Source organism: Pinus tabuliformis, chromosome Q (genome assembly GCF_031772625.1).
Source record: "Pinus tabuliformis cultivar Carrire ecotype Pingquan chromosome Q, CPIR1, whole genome shotgun sequence".
Lineage (NCBI taxonomy): Eukaryota > Viridiplantae > Streptophyta > Pinopsida > Pinales > Pinaceae > Pinus > Pinus tabuliformis.
The window spans coordinates 750,156,315-750,172,100 of record NC_142296.1 but is presented as its reverse complement, the minus strand read 5'-3'; positions in this window follow the sequence as shown (position 1 = coordinate 750,172,100).

Below are 15,786 nucleotides of genomic sequence, written 5' to 3'. Positions count from 1 at the left end.
CAGATCATCATGCATGTGGGTGAGGTCATTCGTCGGTTGGGCGTACATGCGTGCAAGATAATTTCATGCATGCGACAATAGTGAGATAGCAACGAAAATTGAAACAGAGCTAGGAAAAACTAGTATACATGTAAACGACAGCAAGCTTTCAAAGAAATCAAGAAAACAATACTCATACAAGCGAAAACCCAAAAAGCGATAGAAATGCAGCACAAGGCATGGGAAGCAAGCTTTCCCCAAAACAGCTGAGTTGAATGTGCCGACTGCTCCTAGATGTGATGTGGGATGTCAGAACTACAAGGTTGATGTGAGGAATGAGCTCTGCAGTGTCCAATTGATGAGTTTTTGATAACATCGAGGTTGTGACGTGCATGCCACAAATCTAGAGGAAGCGACACTTGGAGAGAGGTTTCTGAATTACTCTTTGCATGTACCTCCAACTGCTAAACATAGATCCCTGAAACAAGGGATGCCTTTTCATGCTGCCTTGGGAGAAGCAGCCTATGCATGCAAGTTTGTTTTGCTCAGTCCCGGAGGGAACCGGTCAACTCAGCTGCACAAGCAAGCGTCTGCTAGACTACTGGAGAGAAATGCACATTTCTAACTGTCAGTTGGGCTGACTGCCCAAGGGGATTGCACAATTTCTAGGCGCAGCAGCTGACTGCTGCCCAGATTTGTGCAAATCATGGGTTGAACTTCCTGTTGATGGGAAAAATTGCGCAAATCTTGCTGGGAGGGTTGGCTAGCAGGATTGCGCAATCCTGAATCCCAGCAGGCTGTTAGAGGGAATTGCGCAATCCCTGGAGGGAAGGTTGGTTTCCCTCTAGAAATGCACAAATTTCACTGGAAAGTTGCTCAGCCTGCAGTTGGACCAAGTCTGGATGAGCAGCCTATGAAGGGAAAAGATCAAACTATGATCGACAGGCTTCCTTTAAGCGAGAAAGACATTGAAGCTTGAGGACTTGACGAAGCAAGGCAAGCTGCTATGAAGGTTGGTAGGGAGGCTCCAAAATAGGCTAAGGCAAAATTTTGGAGGGTGGTTGTAGCCACCACAACACCTCCTAGATAACCTTAAGGAAATGGAGCCAAAATAACAAAACCTTATTGGCTTCCCTCAGTGATTAGGTGCTAAAAAAAATAGCTCAAAATTTAAAGTTGTTGGATCAGTGTGGAACCTAAACGACTGCGTAGTGCTCGTCATCCTAAATCTGGTGCAACTCATTTTGCGCAAAACAGACATTATATGCTCCCAGAATCATGTTTTGTTCGCTTTCCCAAACAGGTGCTTTTTTGCAAAAATGTGACAACCCAGTCAGCGGTCCGTACTGTTGATGTCGCGTTGACTGTGTAGGCTAATGTGGCAGGTTTGATTGGTCAACGGGATTTTGGCGAATGGTGTGGTGCCAAGTGGCATGATGTGATTGGTTCGATTTTGGACGAATTTTATTGGTTGGAAGGTGTCTAACCACAGGCTTACACGTGGCCCAGCCTAAGGCCGCCACCTGGCAACCTGGGGGCGGCCAAAATTTTGTTTAAGGTCCAAGCAACAACAACGGGGGTTGAACCCGCAACCACCAAGCAGCAAGCCAAAGCTCCTACCAACGCACCAACACAATAGTTCTTATTAAACTATGGTTGTGGCTTGTACTTAATGTTGACGTGTACGCCATTACGGGGAAAGGGCCCGCCACGGGGGCCAGCCCTTGGGCACACGTCACCGACGAGACCACCATCGGAGCGGTGCGAGGGCATGAATAGCAAGGATGCGCTGTTGGCCTTAGCACTAGGCACGTGGGCACCATGTGGCCCATAATTTGCGGATTTTAGGTGTTAGAGACAATTTAATGCATCCGACAATTTTGCCCGAAAATCAGTGAAATCAGTGCTCCGGTAGAACAACTTGGGGCGAATTTGTAGGATGGTGCTAGATTTTGGGGAAATTGCGGTGAGATTAGTAGAAAGACTTGGGGAAGCCATAACTTCTTCAGTTTTTTACCAAATCAAGAGCAGAAAGAGGTTAGACAAACATTTTTTGGCATTCCGAAGCCATTGGAATAGGTTTCAGAGCTACCTGAGCATTGCAAACTAATGTATTCACACTTTTTAGCATAATAGAGAGGGTCAAACCATTAGAAGCTAGATCAAGGAGATGTAGCCCAAGCGGGGTTAACTCCTTCATCATGTGTTGCTCTGATACTGTTTTGGTGATGTTCATGTTTGTTATATGCCGTTATTCAGTCATTTGTTTATGTTAATTTGTACATAAAATTTACATAAAAATACTCAAAAACTCATGTTTAAACTTTCAATTAACCTCATGAATCCTTAAGAAATGTTTACATATTTTGAAAAGGAATTTAGCACAACAAAACTTATTTTCCATTCAGATCACTTAGGTGCTACAGGACTACCAAGAGCTAACCAACCACTCAAGGTGCCCAACCCCTGAGTTAACTTTCTTTTTCACTGACCTATAGCCTCAATCAGTCACATGAAAATGCCTCCATGAGAATGGAACCCTCCAGTCACTCCCACAAGCCTACTTACCAACGACTGTAGTCTTTTACACTTAGTTTTGGTCCAGTGAACCTAAGATCTAAGCCACTTTTTAGGGCTAGGATCTAGACCTCTGCCCATAACTTAATGAAACTCCCAGAAATGAAAAATAACATAGAGACAAAGCCTTTAACACAAAACTTAATCAAGGACTTGACCTAGCTTAGTCTTACCATGACAGTCATTCCTTCACAAACATTGAGAAGATAAGATCTACTGGTCATGAATGCATATCTAAAAATATATCTTTGAAACTTATCTGAGGTTTACCAAGAAATACTAATTCCCTCTCAAGGTAACTGCAATAACATCTATTAGGTCATGCATTCATTAACCATTCATTTATCAATCAAACATAATAAGAGCCTTAACTTGGATCTACCATAAAACCATGCTTATAACCAGTATATAACCAGATAAATAACAATGATAGAACAACCATTAAAGCCACATGATAACAAGTACATGTACTCATAAGATACAATGAGGAACTTAGCTCTTATTGACATATGCAAAAGCCAACAAGTCAAGGACTTCCACGTACCACCTAACCATATATTGGTCTAAACCAAATAATTCTTTTAACCAATCACCCTTGTGTCATATTCCAAGCATGAATGTGGGATCTCATGGGATAAACCAATCCATAAACAACCAAGGGAATCCAAAGGTTAAACCACCTCCACCCTCACACTACCGTGATCTCACCTAAACTGGTCCCAAGATCAAAAAACCAAACTGAGCTTAGATACCTTAGAATTCCTTCACCATCCCTTGAGGAATTTTCCTGTCTCCACCCACCTGTTGAGGGCTTCCCGGAGAAAACCATCTCCACCCCCAACCCTTGGGATTTTCCTGAGACCACCTCACCCGGATCCAAAACCTTTCGGCAATCCAAAGCTCAACCAAGAATGAATCCCATCACACCATGGCTATCCAGAAATGGCAAGGAAAGGCTAAAACCATTATCAAAACCCAACAAAACCCATGCTAATTGATCATGTGCTCAAAATTATGCTCAAAAATCAAAGTGTCAGAATCTTGTCAAACTCATCTTTAGATTGAAGAGCTCATCATTCTAAATTCGACGGTGTGAATGGCACTCAAATCCGAGTTCGTATGTAGAAGTTAGAGCAAGTGAAAGTTCAGGTTTGACTTGCCTACATGGCAGGATTGTGATGATGTGGAAAGTCTTTAGCGAATAAGGAGGTGCCAAGTGGAAGCCTGCCATTGTCCCTCACAAATCGCATATCATAGCAGTAAGTGTTTCAGTGTTACAAATCGACCTCGGCATGTTCAAGGTTGCGATCGCATATCGCAATCGCATCAACAACAAGAATCGCCCCGGTGCGGTGGAATTCCAATGGTGATAGACCCCGGACTCGATAATCTTATATGCCACAATTTAAAATCCCAGCAGGTCCGCAATTGTAGTGTTTCCGTGTAACAAAACCTTCAGGTGTTGAACTTTCCTATTGCGATAAGCAAGAGGTTTCAGATGCGGGATATTATAAGTTGCAATTAATTAACTTGTCGGGTCCACAACACCACATATCAATGTTTCATTGTGTTAAGAGCCCATAGCTTAGCCGATTGTGATTACGATATGGCTAACAGGATATGCCCCGCACTACGGCAAAATTTTCGCTTCCTTAGCGAATTTTGGAGTGGAAAAGGGGTTTTGGTCAGTTTTGGGAGCATTTTTTGGAACAATTAGTGGAGAAACTAAGAGAAGTCATAACTTCTTTAGTTATTATCCAAAGGGGATGCCAAAAGAGGCTGAATAACCATTTTTTAGTATTTTGAACTCATGGAGACATGTTTCAAAGGCATCTGAGTATTGAAAACACACTTTGGATGTAATTTGAGCATAATAGAGAGGCCCAAGCCATTGGAAGTTGGACCAAGGAGACATAGCCTAGGAGGGGTGAACTCCTTTATCATGTTCTTGTTGTATGTTATATATTCATGTTCATTTTTGTTATATTGTTGCTATTCAACATATGTTTTTATGTTAAATTGTTTATAACATTTACATAAGAAACTCTCATGGGAATCTATTAATTGCAAAAGTTTTTGAATCCTTAAGCACTTGAAAAGAAAATGATAAGCATCTTGGGTTTATTTCTGAATGGGGAATTAGCACAGCATTACTAATCTGCTCCAATTCAGATCAAGTTGGTATCAGAGCACTGGTTTTTCTTACTAGATTTTCTTTGTGAAAGAAGGATTTAATTGTTTGCAAGTTTATGTCATGCTCACAAGGTTAAAGCTCAAAAGAGGTGAAGGAAAGCTGGTTGAAAGCCCTGAAATTGGGTCAAAGGGAAGAAGAGCAAGGTTGCCAAAGTCTTCTACACCAGTTCAGCCTCAAGTTGCATAATTACTAGTTGAGATTCCAACACCAATACAGTGTCAAGTTGTAGTTGAGTCTTCAGAGACCATGTCTCATGAAGGAGAAGATATCATGATAGAAGATGAGAAGACCTTCAGAACGACTTTCTTTGATATGACAGAGATGGTTAAGGTCCTATATGAAGAGAGGAACAACAGATTGCAAGGAGAAAGTTCCAAGCCTCCCAATGGAGAAGGTTCTTCAGGAGGAGGTAATGGAAAAGAAGATAAAGGAAAAGGAGGTAATGGGAACGGAGGCAAACCTCCACCATATCCACCATCTTCTTCATCTTCTTCTTCAAAATCATCTTCAAACTCTTCCACCAATACCATCATTACTCATACTCATCATCATTCTTCAAAAGGGGTTGGTAAATCATCTTTTCTGAAGCTTGATGTTAAATTCGAGTTGCCTATGTACAATGGAAAAGTTAATGCAGAGAAGCTGGATTATTGGATTCGTCAGTTGGAGGTGTATCATAGAATTCAGAACCTTCAAGAGGATGATATCAAGATTCAGTTGGCTTCATTGAGAATGGAGGGTGTAGCACTTGTATGGTGGGAAGCAAGGACTCAAGATGAGATCAAGAAACATGGTAAGTTATCTATTACTTGGTTTGATTTCATTGCTGCTATAAAAAGACAGTTCTACCCTTTAGTGTAGAAATTCCTACAAATTCTCTACAAGTCTACCTCTGAGATCTAAGTAGAAAATCTGACTGTAGATTAACCTGATAATGCAATATAACTAAAGCAAAATACTTAATATACTTCTACAGTCAAACTTGCAGAAGCTTAATAGATTTAAGCAAGATCAAGCGGAACACATGTAACAGAGAAAAAGAATCAATACACATGAAACACAGAAGAATACTCTGGGGAAAGCCTCAGCTAAAAACCCCATTATCTGTATTATCATACAAGGTGGAAATACATCAAGATTACATAAAGCCTTAGCTCTCACAGCTAGCCAGCTCTCAGTACAATCCTCCTGGATGCTCACAGGCAAACAAGGCTTCTCACAAACCTTCTCCTCTGCCCTCCAAGCCTCCTGTTTCCTTGCGCAGTTTCTCTGGGTGATCCTCTTGTTACCAAGTGTAACACTGATCTCACACCCTGTAAAACTGCACAATCCTCAAGGAACCTTGTTCCTTCTGCATGGATGAGTTTCCTTTAAAGGAAAGCACATGCAACTGATAGTGCAATGTCCCTGTCTTTAATCTCAATTGGGTCTTTGTTTGAACTGGCATGCATGAGTTATTTATGAGAGAATCCTCAGTTATCTGGAGTACAACTAGTTGCATGCATGCATATATTAACTGACTGAACTCACAACTAGTTCCTCAAACTGTTTGGAACTAATTTAACTGGACTTAACTCAGTTAACTGAGTTAACTAATTACAACTCAAATACAACTCATCCTTATCTCCTTAACTAAGGGATAATTTCCTTAATCAAAGGGATAACTATTGCATGACTTCACAAAAACTTCTAGCTTGAATTTATCCAACTAATTAACTCAAGATGAATTAATTAATTAATTTTCAAGCAGCTGGTGAGACTAAATTCGAATTTAATTCTCAATTTTAATTCAAGGACAAATTAAAATTAGAATATTCTGAATGCTATTTTTAGCATTTCTTGTTGTTATTCTCAACACTCCCTCTCAAGAAGAAAGGAATTCAACTTGATCCCAATCCTGAACCTTTGGAATGTTCTGCATGCAACACCTCTCTCTAGTGTTGTTTCTCTACCAACTCTAGAAACAAAAAAATCATCCAACCTGAATCAATATGATGCATCTGTCATCAAAGTCTCTGACTGCTATTGCTTCTATCAACTGAAACCTTTGCGCTTCGACTGACTCTGCCTTTCTGCACTGTTGTCAATCCTTCTCTGCGCTCTTCAGTATCTTACTGCTCTAGCCTCTATCACTTTGATCTCTAACTTCATCAATCCCACTGATTCCTCTCACTACTATGTACTTTGGGCTCCCGTAGCAAGGTACAATCCATGAGATAAAACCTCTCAATGAACCCTGCCCAATTTTAGCCTTCTTGGGACTATCACTTCACATCACCCCACCTCACACCTGGAGGTATGGCTGCATGTGATCCCTCTGCTGACTTGGCTCGAAATTTCCCCCTACTGGGGGTCTCTACATGAGTGGATGCATCCACTCGGTATCCTCTCAACATCTCCAATTATGCCTCCTCCAGAATTGTCTGAGACTTCTTTTGGGATTGCATGTTGAGAGGTAATTTACTCTCCCTCTCAACCACCAAGTCTCTAACATTTGCCTTGCTCCTCAAGGCTTTGCATGCATCTTGAACCTCAAGAGCATACAGGTTCTTGACTTGTGAACCGATCTACTTCACCTGTCTCGTGGTAATGTGTCTAAGAAAAACCTTTCCCTTACTGAAGACAACACTGTAGCCTTTTTCCTCCAACATCGTGATTGATACCAAATTCTTCTTTCGTCCAGACACATAATTCACATCTGTCAAGGTGATAAGAGCTCCATGCTCCCTCTGAAAAGCAACCGTGCCCACTCCTGAAACACTATACCTTTCATCGTCACCCATCTCTATGAGTATCTTGAGGTCTTTCTCCTCCAAGGTACTGAATAAACTTTTATCGCTGGTCATGTGGAATGAGGCTCCACTGTCAAGAAACCAACCACAACCCATCATTGAATACACCATGCATGCGATAAGGGTGAAGTCCATTTCGAACTGAGAGGCTAATGACTCACCTTTAGATCCTTTCGAGGATCCCTTCTTGGACTTCTTCGATGGGCAATTAGTTGCATAATGACCCATATCGTGACAATTAAAGCATCTCACTTTAGATTTGTCACCCTTCTTCCCTCCATGAGAAGAATTCGATTTGGGATGAGAATCCTTCTCCTTCCCTTTCCTTGCCTTACTCGCTAAGGCCAGATTTTCTTCATCCTCCTTGGATGAAGAACCATCTCGTGTGCTCCTCCTGATTTCCTCCTGCATGAGATCCGACCACAATTGTTCCCTATCCGACAGTTTCTCCCTTCCATTCACAGAGTCCTGGTAGCTATGCCAGCTCTCTGGAAGGCCAAGGAGAGCGAGGCTCACCATATCATGATCAGTAGTAGTTATTCCCACTCTTCCAATCTCATCTCTACAGGTGGTGAGCCTGTTCAGATATGTGGAAATAGTATCATGTTCTCCATCTTGATTCTTCAAAGCTTATACTTGAGCGCCAATTTCCTTTGGTCGCTACTGTTCTGATATAAGTCCTTCAATGTCTTCCACATTGAAAATGGAGTCTCCTTCCATGGAGACTCAGGACAATATGGTCTCGAACTCCCTCAAGGATGATCCGTCTCGCCCTCGCCACACACTTCTTCCATTCAACGAACTCTTGTGCATTAGTTGAACCTAGCTTTGGGATTTATTGATCAATGAAATCCTTCAAGCCGTGTCTTCTAATACATCTTCCATGCAATCTTTCCATGCTATGTAATTCGAGCTGCCATCCAAGGCATACTCAAGTCTCAAGCCATAGAACGCCATTGACCAACCTGAAGTATGAGATGAATTCGATTTGTACCCTCAATCCCGAACTTCAAACTTCGAATTTCCCTTCTCGTTATACTATTCACAGCTTCAATAACCTTTGCTCCGATACCATGTAGAATTTCCTACAAATTCTCTACAAATCTACCTTTTAGATCTATGTAGAAACTTTGATTGTAGATTAACCTGATAATGCAATATAACTAAAGCAAAATACTTAATCTACTTCTACAATCAAACTTGTGGAAGCTTAATATATTTGAGCAAGATCAAGTGGAACACATATAACAGAGAAGAAGAATCAATACACATGAAACACAGAAGAATACTCTGGGGAAAGCCTCGGCTAAAAACCCCGCTATCTGTATTATCATACAAGGTGGAAATACATCAGGATTACACAAAGCCTTAGCTCTCACAGCTAGCCAGTTCTCAGTACAATCCTCTTGGATTCTCACAGGCAAACAAGGCTTCTCACAAACCTTCTCCTCTACCCTCCAAGCCTCCTATTTCCTTGTGCAGTTTCTCTGGGTGATCCTCCTGTTACCAAGTGTAACATTGATCACTCACACTAATCTCACACCCTGTAAAACTACGCAATCCTCAAGGAACCTTGTTCCTTCTGCATGGATGAGTTTCCTTTATAGGAAAACTCATGCAACTGATAGTACAATGTCCATGTCTTTAATCTCAACTGGGTCTTTGTTTGAACTGACATGCATGAGTTATTTATGAGAGAATCCTCAGTTATCTGGAGTACACTAGTTGCATGCATGCATGCATCAACTGACTGAACTCACAATTAGTTCCTCAAACTGTTTGGAACTAATTTAACTGGACTTAACTCAGTTAACTGAGCTAACTAATTACAACTCAAATACAACTCATCCTTATCCCCTTAACTAAGGGATAATTTCCTTCATCAAAGGGATAATCATTGCATGACTTCACAAAAACTTCTAGCTTGAATTTCTCCAACTAATTAACTCAAGATGAATTAATTAATTTTTTTCCAAGCAGCTGGTGAGACTAAATTTGAATTTATTTCTCAATTTTAATTCAAGGACAAATTAAAATTAGAATATTCTGAATGTTATTTTTAGCATTTCTTGTTGCTATTCTCAACATTTAGCTCATATGAAAAAAGCCATTATGAATTGGAAATATTTCAGATAGTTGAAAGGTCAAAATGTGAAAGAGTATACTCAATAGTTTACGAAAAGAGATCTTATGCTAGGAGTAGACTTACAATCACAAGATACCTTGTTGAAATACATAGGAGGGTTGCATAACTATCTTCAACATACCATTCTTATGTTTAGTCCCATGAATCTTCATGAGGTCTGTGTTCAAGTTACACACCTCAAAGAAAGAGGGAAAATATACATGAAGAAGGTAAGAAGAATCCATTTCAGAGTGTTGAAAAAGAGAAGAAGTTTAAAGGAAAGCAGAAGAAAAATGCTTGTGTTAAGAAAGAAGGGGAGAGACGCGTGTGAAAGAATTGTTCCAAGGAAGGACATGATGAAGCACATTGTTGGAAGCTTCATCCAGAATTACAACCGAAGAAATTCAACAATAAAGGGGAACAAAAGACCAATGCTGTTGCGCAACAAGACTTGGGTTCAGACTCAGGAGATGAAACAAAAATCGCGGCCACAGTCACCAAAGGAAAATTCGTGGCAAAAGCAAGCAAAGAGGTAGTCGTAGCAAGTACCCGCACATCAAATAATACCCACATCATTTCAAATGAGGAAAACCGAATAGAGCTATTCCATATCCAAGTCATATCCAAACATATGAAAATCGATACGTTGTTTGATAGTGGATCACAGGCCAACTTAATTTCTGCAGATTTGGTTAAGAAAATGAATCTGGAAACCGTGCCCCATCACTAACTATATCCATTGGGTTGGATAACTGTTGAGTCTTGAAAATGTCATTCATTTCCATTACACTTTCACTATTATGTCCATTATATCACCTCCATTTCACTACTATGTCACCACATTCATCCCACTTTCATTATCATTGGGCCACATTTATGTTTTTCCAAACTTTATTAATTCTAAGCCTTTTAAGTGAATTTGTGGTTAAAAATTAGAAAATAATGTGCATATGCTTATACCTAACAAATGGGTTGAGATTGTTGACATGTGTAGGTTGAAAGGAGGCTTCTAGAAGACCCTTATGTGGCACTCTAAGGCCAAATTCGAATTTGAGTGGAAAGAATCATGGGATCATGAGGATATGTGTCACATCTCCTAATTGTATTGTAACTCTAAGAAGACATGTGTCTTATCAGTTCCTATTTTGATTAGGACTCTAGAGGTAGAGGGAGAAATTCATGGACTCTCATTAATGAGATGGCTTCTCATCTTTTTGTATAAATAGGAGATCTCTCTCCTTCATTTGTTAGCTTGTTAGTCTTTTAGATTATGAGTTCTTTAGCTTGGAGTTTGTAGTTCTTCCTTGATGGCTTTTGAAAGCTTTGGAGAACTTTGTTGTATTTTGTACTTTTGAAGAATTTGAATAAAGATTTGATGTTCTCAACATGGAAGGAGATGTGAAGTAGATTTCATGGAGCATATTATAATGTAAGGTAGAGTAGATTTCATTTTGTAAATTTTGCTTTGATTTCATTATGTCATTTGATTGCTTTCAAGTTTGATAGATTAGATTTTTCATTCATGCAAGTGTGTTCAACCGGTTGATTGTAGATTAGTAATGCACATAGCTTTTTAATGACTAACGACATGATGGAATTATCTTGTCCTTCTGCTGATTTATTTTCTTAGTTCTAATTCCAGCACTGTTTATTTCTTTCAGTTTTGTTTTGTTCATTTACTTTTCTGCAGGATAGATATTAGACTGCTCATGTCATTTTCAGTTACCTCCTATAGCCAGAGCGACTCAAATGGTAAGGGATTGAAGTATGAATGTGTAGTTTGATATTAGTTTATTTTTCTGCAAGTTAGTTATTGAATTGCTCATGTCATTTTCAGTTACCTCCTATAGCCAGAGCGACTCAAATGGTGAGGGATTGAAGTATGAATGCGTAGTTTGATATTAGTTTATTTTTTTGCAAGTTAGTTATTGAATTTCTCATGTCATTTTCAGTTACCTCCTATAGCCAGAGCGAGTCGAATGGTGAGGGATTGAAGTATGAATGTGTAGTTTAATATTAGTTTCATTTTATGCAAATTAGATATTAGATTGCTCAATTTGTTTATGATTACCTCCTATAGCCAGAGCGAGTCGAATGGTGAGGGGTCAGAATGTGAGTTGATGTAATATGATTTAGTTTACTTTGCTTACAGTTTTTGAATTGCTTTAAGTTCAATTTTCTTTTTATATAGCAGCAAGGATATTGGGTTTCATAGTCACTAGCTCATTGTTTGGTTGTTGCATTCTATTTTGATTGAAGTAGCTGCATATTTACACTTTTGTTTAAGTACTAATTCCATCAATAACATGTTTTAAGATCTTTTGAAGTGCTAAGTTTTGGAAATTACCATTAGGGACATAGACTTTGTCTTGAAATCTACATCCATACTTGTCCTTTAAAAGTATTCTTAAGACCTTAGAATAGGATTTCCATTTGCATTAGACACTTTAGGAAACCAACAAAAACAAAACCCCAAAACAAAATAAAATCTATAAAACAACGAAGTAAGAAAAATGTTAACTAAGCACATATGGTGCACCACATTTCATCAGTTTACGATACCTGGATTGATAATTTATGTAGATAAATTTAAGACGTTAAATTGACTAAACAATAACCAAGGATGCCAATTTGCAGGTCACACGGAAATGTGTTTTCAAATTTTCAATCACCGCCAATTTCATTGATGAAGTTGAATCAGACGTTGTGCCATTGGATATCTTTGGAATTGTGTTGGGAAGTCCATATTTGTATGACATGAAGGCTGTTTTCCACAGCTTTGAGAAAAAATATCATTTGTTTAAAGACAGAGTGGAGTACATTGTGAGAGCTCATCGCAGAAAGCTTAATCTGTCTTTGGAAAGTACGGGTGAAATGAAACGACTGGTTAATTCCAGCAAGAGTCTCATACTCCTCATGATAAGGCAGAAGAAGGACATGAAACGGGAATCCTTTGCAGGCTATGATGTGAAGCTAAAAGCTGAATTGGTTGATGTGGTCAATCAATATGGGGACATGTTTCAAGAACCAAAGGGACTGCCACAAAAAAGAGGAATTCAACATGAAATTTCGCTACAACGGGACTGCCCACTCCCAAACATTGGTATGTATCGAATGTCAATTCTGGAAAGTCCAGGAATTATTAAATAAAGGAGTAACTTTCTTTCTACTTCGCCATGCGGTTCACCAATTTTATTGGTACCGAAGAAAGATGGAACCTGGCGCATGTGTGTATATTATCGAGTTTTAAATAAGATCACAATAAAGAATCAATACCCACTGCCCAAAATAGATGATTTGCTAGATCAATTGAAAAATGCAAAGTACTTTACTAAATTAGACTTGAGAAGTGGATATCATCAAGTTAGAATAGCTGAGGAGGACATGTGCAAGACTGCTTTTAAAACCAAACAAGGATTGTTTGAGTGGTTGGTTATGTCTTTCGATCTTTGTAATGCTTCAGCTACATTCATGAGAGTTATGAATGATGTTTTAAGATCATTTCTTGATGAGTTTGTAATTGTCTATTTAGATGATATTTTGATATTCAGCAAATCACAAGAAGAGCATGTCAAGCATGTTAGGAAAGTGTTGAATGTCTTGAGAAAAGAATAGTTATTTCTAAAGATGTCTAAATGTGAATTTGGGAAAACTTCCTTAGTGTATTTGGGCCACCTAGTTGGAGGAGGTGAACTGAAGATTGATCCCTCTAAAGTTTCAGTCATTTTAAATTGGCCAATACCCAAATTAGTTATAGAAGTAAGGAGTTTTCTAGGAGTAGTGCAGTATTGGAGGAATTTCATTTCCAATTTATCCTCCATAGCAGCTCCACTACATGCGTTGATCAGCGTGAAGGTTGTATTTCAGTGGGGATGCAAACAACAAATGATTGTATTTCAGTGGGGATGCAAACAACAAAAATCATTTGATGCTTCGAAACAAAAGATAAGTTCAGCCCCAGTTTTGGCATTGCTGAATTTGAAACAACCCTTTGAAATATTGACAGATGCAAGTGACTACGCCATGGGTACAGTTCTTTTACAACATGGTAAGCCCATTTCATTTCATTTTGAAATTTTTAAGGGGTGTTGTTATTAGTTATCCTACGTATGATAAGGAGCTTTATGCATTGGTACAAAGTGTGAAGAAATGGAAGCATTATTTGATGGCAAAATAAACCATTATTCACACCGATCATCAGCCTTTGCAATATCTACAATCTCAAACTAAATTGCAGCAGTCAAGGCACTTTCGTTGGATGGGATTTTTACATCAATTCCAAGTCTTAGTAATCAGGTACAAGAAAGGCATTTATAACAGAGTTTCTAGTATGCTTTCTAGACTGGTTGTAAATGTAGACATTTTGCTCAAGAATAATTACATTTTGCCTGAAAGTTATGTTGAACAATACGCACAAGATGTTTACTTTCAAGAGGTATATTTAAACTTGACTCAAGGCCACCAAGTTAAGGAATTAGAATACCATGTTCATAATAATCTGTTGTAGCTTTTGGGAAAACTTTGTGTTCCACAGGGAGAGAGAGTAAATGTCATAAGGGAAGCACACACTTCTCTTATTTCTAGACATTTCGGTGTAAGTAAAAAAGTGGCAAACCTTCAAAGGTATTTTTATTGGCCTCGTATGCTTGAAAGTGTGTCACATTTTATAAGAGGTTGTTCATTGTGTGCAGTCAGTAAGCCTAGTAATAGGAAACTAGGATTGTACACACCACTTCCAAAGCCTTCAAGACCACGGGAAAGTGTTTCTATGCATTTTGTAGGAGGTATTCCTTTGTCAAGGAAAGGTCATGATTATTTGTATGTAGTTGTGGATAGGTTTAGCAAGATGTGCATGTTAATGCCTTGTAAAAATCAAATTACAACTGAACAAACAACTCAACTTTTCTTTCAAAATATATAGGTTCATTTTGGATTGCCTACTTCTATTGTAAGTGTTCGTGATTCTTGATTTGTTGGGAGTTTTTGGTCAAGTTTATGGAACTTCATGGACACCAAGTTGAAGAACAGTACAACCTTCCATCCGTAAACAAATGGTCAAACGGAAGTAGTAAATAGGACAATAATTCATTTGATAAGAGGATATTGCAGCAAACAACCTAAGTTGTGGGATGAACAGTTGCATTATATTCAGCGTGGTTACAACCAAGCAAAACACTCTTCTACTCTAACTTCGCCTTTTGAGGCATGTCTTCGTTATTTGCCTAAAATGCCTTTGGATTTCATCTTTGAGAAATATGTAGTTGTAGATGGACATAGTGACATAGACAGGGCAAAGAAATTCAATGAGAAAATTCAGTTGATTCACCAAACAGTTCAAGAACAACTAGAAAAGAGTCAAGGCAAGTATAAGGAAAGGCATGATAAGCATCGTGTGGATCATCAGTTTCAAGTAGGTGATGAAGTTGGCTATACATTAGCAAGGAAAGGCTTCAAGGTGAAGGTAAAAAGCTTAAACCAATTTGTTATGGTCCATTTAAAATTCTGTAAAAGATTGGTAATAATGCTTTCAAGCTTGATTTGCCTTCATATATGCAATTCTATTCCATTGTTAATGTTGAAAATTTGAGATTATATGAACCTCCTTTGAGTGAATATCAAGGATAGAATGTTCAAATATCATCTATTGAAGAATTTTCTCCAGAATACCTTGATGTGCTTCAACAAGACACTGTACTTGACAGGAGGACAAAACAACTAAAAGAGGAAATACTAATTATCTTTAGGTGGGTCTCAAAGGTACACATCATCAAAGGCCAAATAGATTGAAGTGGGGACGGTGAGGGAATAGTACCCTCATCTATTCAATAACTGAAAGTGATCCTTTTGGGGTCCAAAAGGATTCCAATGGGGAGGAGTGATCGGGTGCTCAAAATTATGCTCAAAAATCATCAAAGTGTCAGAATCTTGTCAAACTATTATGAAACCAACTCACAAAAAGATAGAAAAGATAGATCAATGCCTTAGAAATAAGCCTCTTCAAGGGGGGAAACCTCCTTTACATTACACAAATGAACAATTCTTAGATGATACAAATGAAAAGACCTCCTTTCTATATATAGGAGTCTAAGGGTTCATAATACAATTAGAGCCGACATAAC